Source organism: Saccopteryx bilineata, chromosome 6 (genome assembly GCF_036850765.1).
Source record: "Saccopteryx bilineata isolate mSacBil1 chromosome 6, mSacBil1_pri_phased_curated, whole genome shotgun sequence".
Classification (NCBI taxonomy): Eukaryota; Metazoa; Chordata; class Mammalia; order Chiroptera; family Emballonuridae; genus Saccopteryx; species Saccopteryx bilineata.
Genome location: NC_089495.1, coordinates 148,032,345 through 148,044,481, shown reverse-complemented (window position 1 = coordinate 148,044,481; position 12,137 = coordinate 148,032,345).

Sequence of the window (12,137 nt, the reverse complement as noted above, 5' to 3'; positions counted from 1 at the left end):
ACTAAGGAGCGCAATGAAGAATTAATGCTTCTCATCTCTCTCCCTTCCTATCTGTCTGTCCCTGTCTGTCCCTCTCTCTGACTCTCTGTCTCTGTCAATAAATAAAGAAAGAAAATAAAATAAGAAGACAAGGCATAAATTGAGAGAATATATTTGGAAAATATGTATCTGATAAAGTACTTACATCTGTAATATATTATATAACAGTATGAAATAAATAACATTTTTTGAAGAGATTAAGCAAAGGAAAACACTTATAGTCAAAGACAACAGTGTGGGATTGCAGAAAGGAAAGAAGGCCCTGGCCGGTTGGCTCAGTGGTAGAGCGTCGGCCTGGTGTGCAGGAGTCCTGGGTTCGATTCCTGGCCAGGGCACACAGGAGAAGTGCCCATCTGCTTCTCCAACCCTCCCCCTCTCCTTCCTCTCTGTCTCTCTTTTCCTCTCCTGCAGCTGAGGCTCCATTGGAGCAAAGTTGGCCCTGGCACTGAGGATGGTTCCATAGCCTCTGCCTCAGGTGCTAGAATGGCTCTGGTTGCGACAGAGTGATGCCCCGGATGGGCAGAGCATCGCCCCCTGGTGGGAGTGCCCGGTGGATCCCAGTCAGGCGCATGCGGGAGTCTGACTGCCTCCCCGTTTCCAACTTCAGAAAAATAAAAATAAAAGAAAGAAAGAAAGAAAGAAAGAAAGAAAGAAAGAAAGAAAGAAAGAAAGGAAAGAAAAATGGGGGAGGTGGAGGAGGGATAGATGGTGATGGAGGGGAACTTGATTGAGGTGGTGAACACACAAGGCAACATATAGATGATATAGAACTGTACACCTGAAACCTGTGTAATTTTATTAACCAATGTCACCAAAATAATTCAATAAAATATTTTAAAAATACAGTGTGTCCGTAAAGTCATGGTGTACTTTTGACTGGTCACAGGAAAGCAACAAAAGATGATAGAAATGTGAAATCTGCATCACATAAAAGGAAAACTCTCCCAGTTTCATACCTATTCAGTTCAGTTCAATGTGGGCTCATGCACAGATTTTTTAGGGCTCCTTAGGTAGCTATCTCGTATAGCCTCTACAGCAGGGGTCCCCAAACATTTTACACAGGGGGCCAGTCACTGTCCCTCAAACCATTGGAAGGCCGGACTATAAAAAAAAACTATGAACAAATCCCTGTGCACACTGCACATATCTTATTTTAAAGTAAAAAAACAAAATAGGAACAAATACAATATTTAAAATAAAGAACAAGTACATTTAAATCAACAAACTGACCAGTATTTCAATGGGAACTATGGGCCTGCTTTTGGCTCATGAGACGGTCAATGTCTGGTTCCACATTTGTCACTGCTAGCCGTAACAAGTGATATGCCGTGCTTCTGGAGCCATGACGCGTGCATCCTGCATCACCAGAAGTAGTACTGTATGTGAGCGACGCTGCACTTTGTGGCACTGCCACGTACAGTACTCCACTGACCACCAGTGAAAGAGGTGCCCTTCCGGAAGTGTGGCGGGGCTGGATAAATGGCCTCAGGGGGCCGCATGCGGCCTGTAGGCCGTAGTTTGGGGACCCCTGCTCTACAGACTTGTCACTGACTGATGGCCTACCAGAATGGGGTTTCTCCACCAAACTGCTGATTTCCTTCAACTGCTTATCCCACCGAGTAATGTTATTCCTATGTGGTGGCGCTTCGTTATAAACGCGCCGATATTCACGTTGCACTTTGGTCATGGATTCAAATTTAGCGAGCCACAGAACACACTGAACTTTCCTCTGTACCGTCCACATCTCAACTGGCATGGCCGTGGGCTGCTCCGCTGTACATACGGTGTTACGTCATCATCTGCGCATGCGCACATGCTGCCACATCATCCTACAGAAACTGGGAGGGTTTTCCTTTTTTTTTGGTGCAGAATTCACATTTCTATTGTCTTTTGTTGCTTTCCTGTGACCGGTCAAAAGTTCACCATGACTTTATGGACACACTGTATAAATGAAAAAATAATTTAATAACATAATGTAATAGCATAATATGGTATAATATAACACTCTATGACAACTCAAAAATAAGAAAGGTGACCTAAAATTGACAGAACCTATACATACCAAAGAACACAAGCAAAGGGCTGAAAACTTGCTACACATTGGTAGTCATTAGGAAATGAGATTAAACTTGCAATGAAATACCACTACAGGCCTTCAAGAACAATTTTAAACAAGAAGCATGACCATACAAAGTTTTGGAAAGCTGCAGAGAACCTGGAACCCTCATACGCTGCTAGTAGAAATGAAGTGGTTCAGCCAGTTCTGAAAACAGTTTTGGCAGTTTCTTAAAAAGTGAAACATAAACCTTCTGTATGAGCCAACAAGTCCACTGTTAGAATCTCTCACAGAGAAACAAAACCCTGCCCAACAAATGTTTTTTAGAAAAATGGTCATTTTTTCTTTATAATAGCCCCAAATGAAACAATCCAAATATCCATCAAATACTCATACAGGGGTGAAGCAAAAGCAGGGTGACAGTTGTGAGTACACAAACGCAGAGTTTATTCGTGCATTATTTATCCACACAATCAACTCTTCAGTAATATAGAAGGAAATACTGATATGCGCTACAACATGTGTAAACCTTAAAATCATTACACTAAATGAAAGAAGCCAGACACTAAAGATTCATACTGAGGATTTTATTTACACAAAATGAGGCAGAAAAAGGTAACATTATAGAGACACCAAGCAGATCAATGGTTGCCTGGGAGGGATATTGTTTGCAGTTGGAGAAAACTGCCAATCAGCTCAAGGGAAATTTTTAGCATGATTTAAAAGCTCTATAACTGGATTATGATAACAGTTGCACAACTCTATAAATATCATTGATTTGTATATTTATAAAACATGAATAAAGAACATTTGTATCCTCAAACCCCACCATTAACCCATTTTGATTGATGCAGAATGAGGCACTCAGATACGGTCTTACAAAGGCAAAGAGCTAGATTTTTAAAAGAATATCGGTAACACTGGAATTCAAATCCAATATTTAAAATGACAAGTTGGCAAGTGCAGATCCAGTCAATGTTATTTGAAGTCATGCAAGTAAGAGATTTGTAGACAACTCAACATACTTAACTGATGTGCTACTTCTTTCTGAAGGAATGTAGAGTAATAGAAAGCAGCTACATTTTGAAGCTAGGTTACCTCACTTTGGCATCGTTCATTGAGAACCTAGTAAATGGCAAGGACTGTGGACCTTCTGAGAATTCGAATGTGACAAAGGTCAGCTTCCTTTACAAGTTCTGCTCTAGTGACTACAACTTACGGACCTGGACCGTCACAAAATATTTTACTTCTATATGTACCAGTTCCCCTCTCTGTAATATAGAAATTCAATGAGAGAGAAAAAAATATGTGAACTATAGATTAGACACTTAGGAAATATTTCATGCTAACCACATTTCTAAAATACAGAAAAGTGGAAGAGGTATGGGCTTGTGATTTTAATAATCGTGGGTTTTTCAGGGAGTTGCAACTGGGTGCCAGCTTCTTTACAGGGATTTAGAAGAAGTGACAGATGTTCTTTGAACAGAAACTTGCTGGGATAAGCCATCCAAAGTACCCAACCAGGTAAATGGAATGAGTCACAATTGATATTATTGCTTCCCTGTGGGGTTTCACTGTTGCCTTCCAAATCTGAAGCTTTGTTTCTGAGAAGAAGCACAGCACTACGTCAAGGAGACGTTGCTCTTGAAGCCACAAAGCTGCCTGCAAAGCAGAGCTCCCAGGCTGGGAGTCAGAGCAGTTGGTAGAAACTATAGCGGCCAGAAGAGAAGAGAAAGATCCCAGGAAGTGCCAGGCAATTCACTCTAGGCACACACAGACTCCTGAGAAAAGGTATGGGTGCCCAATGAACCCCAAAAGAAAAAAAACAGTTTTTGAAACTTAAGTTGTGGCTGAATTTATTACAAGATCTAAAGATAACCGAGTCAAAAATAGGACGGTCCCCCCCTGTAACAAGCTTACAGATGCATAGGAGAGAGAGATGTTAACAAGTAATTACATGTGTGAGAAAAGCAATAATGGGAATACGTACAAGGAAAGCACAATCACTTCTGCTGAGGCCAGCCAATTTTTACAAATTCCAGCAATGGAAAGGATGTATTTGCATCGAGGAAAATTCTCAAAACCTTGCAATATGACAAAAACTAAGAACTGATTTAACAATGCACTTTCTAGGGAAATGCTTCTTTTGTTCTATTAATTAGAACTTTTAGGCTGAAAGTGCTAGAAACACAAAACTGATTAAGTTTCAATAAAATAGACAAACTTTGAGAAAAGTGGGGGTAGTGCTGGGCTTCAGAGATGACCATGTCACTGTGTTGTCTCCAGTGCCACCCACAATGGTCTCCACCGCCCCTTCTCTGCTTCTCTCTACATGTTAGTTTCTCCCTCTCCGATGGGCTTCCTCCCTGCACCCAAAACCATGCTTACTGGTAACTCCAAAATGTATGTGTCTCAAACTCTCCAGGGAGAGAAGGTCTGACATATATGCTCTCCGTATTCATTCAAAAATCAGGAGAAACATGAGTACAACATGGGTGGGGTGGCTGTCCCTGTGTGAGGTCACTGAAAATGCAGAGTCTTCATACCAGAACCACATAATTCACATAATTGATCCGGGAGAAGACAATTTCTTAGAAGTAAGTAAGAAAGTACATTCCCCAGAGGAAGGGCCAGCTGTGTACAAGCAGAAAGGGTAATTATTATTATTATTATTATTTTTTGTACAGAGACAGAGATAGATAGGGACAGACAGACAGGAACGGAGAGAGATGAGAAGCATCAATCATCAGTTTTTCGTTGTGACACCTTAGTTGTTCATTGATTGCTTTCTCATATGTGCCTTGACCGCAGGCCTTCAGCAGGCTGAGTAACCCCTTGCTCAAGCCAGCGGCCTTGAGTCCAAGCTGGTGAGCCTTGCTCAAACCAGATGAGCTCGTGCTCAAGCTGGTGACCTTGGGGTCTCAAACCTGGGTCATCCGCATCCCAGTCCGACGCTCTATCCACTGCGCCACCTCCTGGTCAGGCAGGTGATTTTTTTTTTTTTTACTATACCCTTCTGCTATAAGTTATGTGATCCATGCTTTTGCACATTTCTTGAATCCTGACCTCATTTAATCCCTGATTCAACCCAATTACAATTCTCCTGTCTCCCTTCACCCATACTACATGAACATACTTTAAAAAATCATGTTGTGGAAGGAGATATAGCAACATGCCTTCTAGACTGTGTACCTTTGAGAGTGTTTATTAAGAAAGAGATCACAAAAGGCTGCATTTCCCCAGAGAGGGAGGCCAATGAGCCCATACTGGAGGAGCTACTTAAACATGGAGGAAATGGAGTATAACGACACATTCAGTTATTAGGTAGGCTTTTTAAGTGATCTAGAGAACACAAAATTCTCTTGACAGGTATTTCAAGTAATCAACTTTCTTTACTAAGTATAAGCTCTGAGTGCTTCTGATAATACCTTACACTGAATCATTTTTTCCCCTTTTACACATAATGGCACATTAGCCACAAAAAGGATAGCAGTGATTATCTTTCCAATGAAATATGGAACAAAACCAATTTCTGCAATCCCAATGTCTTGTTTATCTATAATAAGACTAGCGCATGTGGATGCATGTCTGTTGAGGAGGGGCAATAGGCAATGTCAATCAATTTTATTCATAAACACAGCTTGAAGGCAGACCCTGGATGATTTAGACTCTCCCCTGGAGGCTTGCTGCTTCTGCAAGAGGCATGCTCATGTTGCATTACTATTTTGATTGAATGAACAGGGTCAATAACGTCATTTTTTCTCATCCAAGGCAAGAAAATTATTCTGAACCCAATCATCAATCAATGTAAGTAATCAGTCTATTTAAAACACCTTGGGCTCTCACACAACTGGCTATTCCTAGGAACACAATTTAAAAAGCCATAGTTTTTGGATGTTTTGTTAATTGTACTATATCCCTACTAACGTGTTAAAAAGTTGCCTAGGATTCTACATGTGCTCTGCTATTAACAAGATTATGGCAAGGGATTTGTTTGGGAAGAATATATATATATATATATATATATATATATATATATATATATATATTCATTAAACAAGGAATTCATTTGAGACTCCTGCACTCTGAAACCTCTAGTATCTTGCCTTCATTTGCATATAATTGTTTATTCATTACTTTGCCATACCACACAGCTACACTATTTTTTCTATAATTTCTGGAGGTTAATGACTTTTTTTCCTCCTCAAAGTCAACACAAACTGACACTCAAGTCAAGAAAATGTGCTTTTCAGAGTTTTGGAACACATTGAGTGATCTGCACATTGTGAAAAATATATTTGATCAAGGAACTTTTGCTAGCAGCATGCCCATGGATCCACACTGATTTCCCTGAGAAATAAAGGAATTAATCCTCATCTTCCATTTAGGCATTGAAAGCAGACTGAAACGTCCTGCACCATACAAATCTCTGACTTAGCCTTCACTCAGCCTTCTGTGCAAGTAAATATAATTCCTGTGCAAAGGAGGGGAACGCAAGAGCCAATTTTGAATCTCCCTGAATGGCCAGTATCATCAGCCAGCAGCTGGAGATGAGGGGGTTTCAACTGCAGCAATCACATTCACTAATTCTCCGACCAGGCACAAGTGTCGTGAGATCTCCGGGACAAGGGTGAGTGATGTGGCTAGACAAACTCCTCCAGCACTGTTCGAATGTGTGCTCCCGTGCAATTAACATCTTCTTCCCTCCCTTGTATTCAGCTATCAAATATGTTCTCTCCGTTCCTTAAAATTCTCCGGAGGAATACTACTTTGAAAAAATACCTCTGCTGAGCACCACGGTAAATAAAAATAATTTAAAAATATTGCCTTGGCATGCTAGCTCAGTAGTAGAGCGTCAACCTAGCATGTGGAAGTCCCAGGTTCGATTCATGGCCAGGGCACACAGGAGAAGCGCCCATCTGCTTCTCCACCCTTCCCCCTCTTCTTTCTCTCTATCTCTCTCTTCCCCTCCTGCAGCCAAGGCTCCATTGGAGCAAAGTTGGCCCAGGCACTGAGGATGGCTCCATGGCCTCTGCCTCAGGTGCTAGAATGACCCCAGTTGCAATGGAAGAACGGCCCAGATGGGCAGAGCATCGCCCTCTAGTGGGTTTGCTGGGTGGATCCTAGTTGGGCACACGCAGAAGTCTTTCTGCTTCCTCATTTTCCACTTCAGAAAAATACAAAAAAAGAATTATATCTATATTATTTTTAAAATATAGCTAAGGCAATGACAAAGAAGGGCAAACTGCTGCCCACAATGTGGAAAGTCTTTGGTGAGCTTGTGCTGGAATCAGAAAGAATGTTCTCAGGACATCTGCCAATATGTAGGTACCTAAACTCAGCTTTTAAAAAGTCATTTTAATGATGAGTAAAATTCTTATAACATAAAAGATGCCATTGTAACCATTTCTAAGTGTGCAATTCAGTAGCATGAGTTACATTCATACTGTTGTGTCACTATAATCACTACTATTTTCAAATCTTTTCCATCCCCCCAACCAGAAACTATACCCACTGAGCAGCACCTCCCCCTCTCCCCCTCTTTCACCTTCAGGCACCCTACAGTCTACTTCCTGCCTCTATGAATTAGCCTGCTCTAGATATTTCATGTATGCGACATCATGCAACATTTGTCCACTTGGCAAGTTATTTTAAAGGTTCATCCATGTTTCAGCCCACGTCAGAATCGTATTCCTCTTTAAGCCTATATGGATTAATCCTCCTCCTGAAACCAGACTTTGGGAAGAGCAGAGCCTCAGGGTCACCTGCCAGCCTCCTTCTCTCTCATTGCTCTTGGCAACCACCTGACATTGCCTGGCCTTGCCACAAGGCCACGGACAGCCCTGATTGGCGGTCTTCACACTCTAAAGAACCCCAGTGTTTGGTAGACATTGATAAACAGAGCACCCTACTCTGTTTTCCTCATCAAATGAATACCAAAACCCTTGTCAAGGTGACAGAGCTATTAAGTGCCTATTCACACAGCAATCAGAAATTGGAGCATCAATCAGTAATCATGAAGTCAGGGGCATTTTCTCACAAAGTCAGGAATTCCGAGGGCTTTCATAAGCTAATCAGCAGGCATCAAATAGACAATCAATCTAATTAGCTGTTCACATTCAGATGGCACTCAAAGCAACACAGTGAGTTTCATTAGCGGTGATATTGAAAGTTGTGATCTGTGCAGTCGTCAGCTAAAAATGAATACCCTTTTTCTCTAAATAGGTGAGGAGGACGTGGCTGCCCTGAGTGTGCCACGTGTCCATTCAAAATGCAGGCACCAGAAACCCGACCACTGGCTGCTGCTCTTGCTTCTCTGTTGGCCGAAAGGCACAGGAGCTGGTTAGGTGATTCATCGTGATGTCTGATAATAGCACATCAGATGGACGAATGGACCATCTTACAGAGGGAGCAAGGTAAATGGGAGTGAAGGGGAGGGTAGTAACTCTGAAGATTTACTGCTCTTTATAAAAATGCCGTTACCTCTAAGTTCACCCCCACAACGTTTCTACTCTGAGTTCCTTCCTTGGATAAAATGAGCACCAACGCAGTCCAGGGGGGCTTTCTGGAGAATAACCCTTCGGATGCAAGCACCAGCTGAAAGCTGTCTGCCGGCCGCCATGGCGGAAAAGGCTTTCTGAGACAGAGACGGAGCCTTCCTCATAACCCAGAGTGACAACGATGTGTCCGTGGTTTGCCAGGCACTTGGAAGGTAATTAAGGGGATAGGCACGGCCCCTGCTCTCTACTTGCCCATCCTATCTTCGGATAACACTAATACAAAAAAATAAAACAGCAAACATTAAAAAATAGCATGTTGTTAAGAGCAAAATCTGTGCTACAAATCTGCATATTTTCAGATTTGAGAATTGAACAGAAGGAAGAACACTGATATATCGAATGTCAGAAGAGCTTTCTGGAAAAAGCTAGAGGCCAAGATCTGGTTGCTTTCAAAGTGGTATATTTCTAAACTGCCAGCGTTTCCAGAGAATTGACAGTCATTTTTAGTGAAGGTTAGAATATACTTCAGAAAGTTGGTACCAAATGGTCACATAAAGAAACTTGCGAAAACAAAAACAAAACTTTAAAACTCCCACATCTTTTGCTCAGTTTAGCACACTTTTAACAGCTAAAGTTTAATCTTTATAAATCCCTTTGGTTAATATCTTTTTATTAATGAAAAATAATAAAAATATTCAGATACCATGTCATAGCATGCACCTCCTAGACTCCAAGTAAGTTCCTTAAAGGGAAAGTCTCCTGTCTCATAAGTCTTGGGGCATCTACATCAAACATCGGGATGGAGGGGGGGGCCTTCATTTAAACACCCCTATTCCTCAAGTCTCTGCTCCAAGGTCATGTCCTCTAAAAGGCCCCTGACCCTTGTTCCACCTCAACTTCTACTTTTCATACTACCTAGACTTCTAAGTCCAGCCAGACCTGCAAAGCTTTCTTGTACACATTTGTTTACAATTTTGAATACCTCTATTAGATTGAAAACCTCCTTAAAACAAACATTTCCCATTCAACCTTGTAATCCCATTCATTAAAATGTGTGTGATAAATAAATGAATGACTATTTTTCAATTAGTTTTGGCTGATGTGACAACTTGAATTTAGTGGAAGGTAAGTTGCTTTGACAATGACACTACAGGTGTTTATTAGGAACACTCAGTACCCAGAAGGCCGTGAGTGAGATATAAAAACCTCACATCTCTGTCTCCGAGGTGTTTCTGTGCCTACACATGACAGATCACTCATCGATTCACACTGCAGGAAGTTTAACACAAGGGCTGGAGAGAACAAGCATTCAAAGAATAAAAAATCTGGTTTATGATAAAAAAAAATCCAAGAGGTGTTCAAGGGGCTTGTTATATAGAAAGAAAAGTTTAAAAGGCAGGGGAATAAATGAGGACATGCTATCTTAAAGGAGAGAACAGGGGCAGGTCTGCCTTTAGAAGAACCCCAGAGTCTGAGAAAATGTATTGTAATTCCATTGAAGATATTTAAGCTTCCATGTTCCGAGATAAAATTTTCAGATGAAAGGTGCCATAAACGAACTAGGCAATAAAATCCCCATGAGTGAGGTAATCTGTGAGTTTCATTTGTTTTCATTTTCTTTGATGTCTCACCGCACAGAGCACTTGATTATTTCAAGTCTGGACTCCACTGCATTTGACAATGGCACCAAGCAGTGGGAGTCCAGAGCGGGAGCCCGTGGACATGGCAGCTGCACACCCCGGCGGGCACCCCCGCTGGCAGGCACCAAAGGTGGGCCTGCAGGGTCCACGTCTGCTTAGGGTTTCAGTGACAGTTGACTGTCACTCTGTACAAGAAAACCTGGATGCCCTGCAGAGAGAGGCGTGTTGACAAGGGGTCACCCTAGCAGATTAAGGAGTGGTATTACTACTGTAAAGAGGTCTTACATGGGTGAGGTCAGGTAGGGGGCATAGTAGTTTGCTAGAACTTCCATGACAAAATATCACAGACTGGGTGGCTTCAACATCAGAACTTTGTTTTCTCACAGATCTGGAGGCTAAAATCCCAGGTCAAGGTATTGGAAGGGTTGGTTTCTTCTGAGGCCTTTGGTCTTGGCTTGCGGATGGCTGTGTTCTTTCTGTCCCCACGCGGCCTTTTCTCTGTGTGTTTGCATTCCTGGTCTCTCTATCTCTCTCCCTCTCTCTCTCAATCTCCTTCTTATAAGGGCACCAGCCATATTAGTTATGTCTTTAAAAGTATGATCTTCCAATACAGTCACTTACGAGGTGCTAGAGGTTAAGACTTCCACTTTTGAATTTTAGAGGGATGCAATAGTCTTTTACATCAATGTAGCTGCCCCTTAATCTTTACCGGCAGTTTTCTTCAGGAAGTACTTTCTCTATTCTTCTCAGAGATATATATTTTCACTGATACCAAAACAAACAAACAAACAAACCCCAAACTGTTGTTATTTTTAAAAGATTTACTATTTTCAAGCACTCTTTATGGATTGCTTTTTTTTTTTTTTTTTATTTTTCTGAAGCTGGAAACGGGGAGAGACAGTCAGACAGACTCCCGCATGCGCCTGACCGGAATCCACCCGGCACGCCCACCAGGGGCGATGCTCTGCCCACCAGGGGGTGATGCTCTGCCCCCTTCCAGGGTGTCGCTCTGTGGCGCCCAGAGCCACTCTAGCGCCTGGGGCAGAGGCCAAGGAGCCATCCCCAGCGCCCGGGCCATCTTTGCTCCAATGGAGCCTTGGCTGCGGGAGGGGAAGAGAGAGACAGAGAGGAAGGAGGGGGTGGGGGTGGAGAAGCAAATGGGCGCTTCTCCTATGTGCCCTGGCCGGGAATCGAACCCGGGTCTCCCGCACGCCAGGCCGATGCTCTACCGCTGAGCCAACCGGCCAGGGCTTATGGATTACTTTTTTATATAATCACAACAATCTTATGAAAAAGTATGGTTATTGGTATCATTTTATTTTGAGAGTCCAAAATAATTTTTTAATGTTGCCCATGTTTTAAAACATGTTTTTGAGGTATGACTGATAGAAAATAAACTGCCCCTTGTTAGAGTATGTAATCTGATAATTTTGACATATGCATACACCAGTGAATCCATTATCCAACGGAGAGATCCTTCCTGCCCCTTTTCACAGTCCACCCATGTCATCTCCAGGCAACCATGGCTCTGCTTCCTGCCACTGCAGAGTTGCTTGCATTCTCTAGCATTTTGCGTGGATAGAACTCACAGTACGTATTCTTTTCTGTCTGACTTCTTTCCCTCAACATAATTACTTTTTAGAGTCATCCATAGTGTTGGGCATCTCAATAGTTTATTCCTTTTGTTACTGAGTTGTATGATACCTAGTGCCACCATCTGCCCACTAGAATAGAATGGATCAACAATTTCTTCCTCTCCATCCTGAGTAACCACCCTTTTATCTTGACTGGGTTCTGCTCTGTGTTATCATCATCAAGTTGTATCTCATTGTCCCTTAGAGATTTTAAAGAGTTATTCCTATTCTGAATAATAACACCACAAACCAAAAATTGTTAAATCCA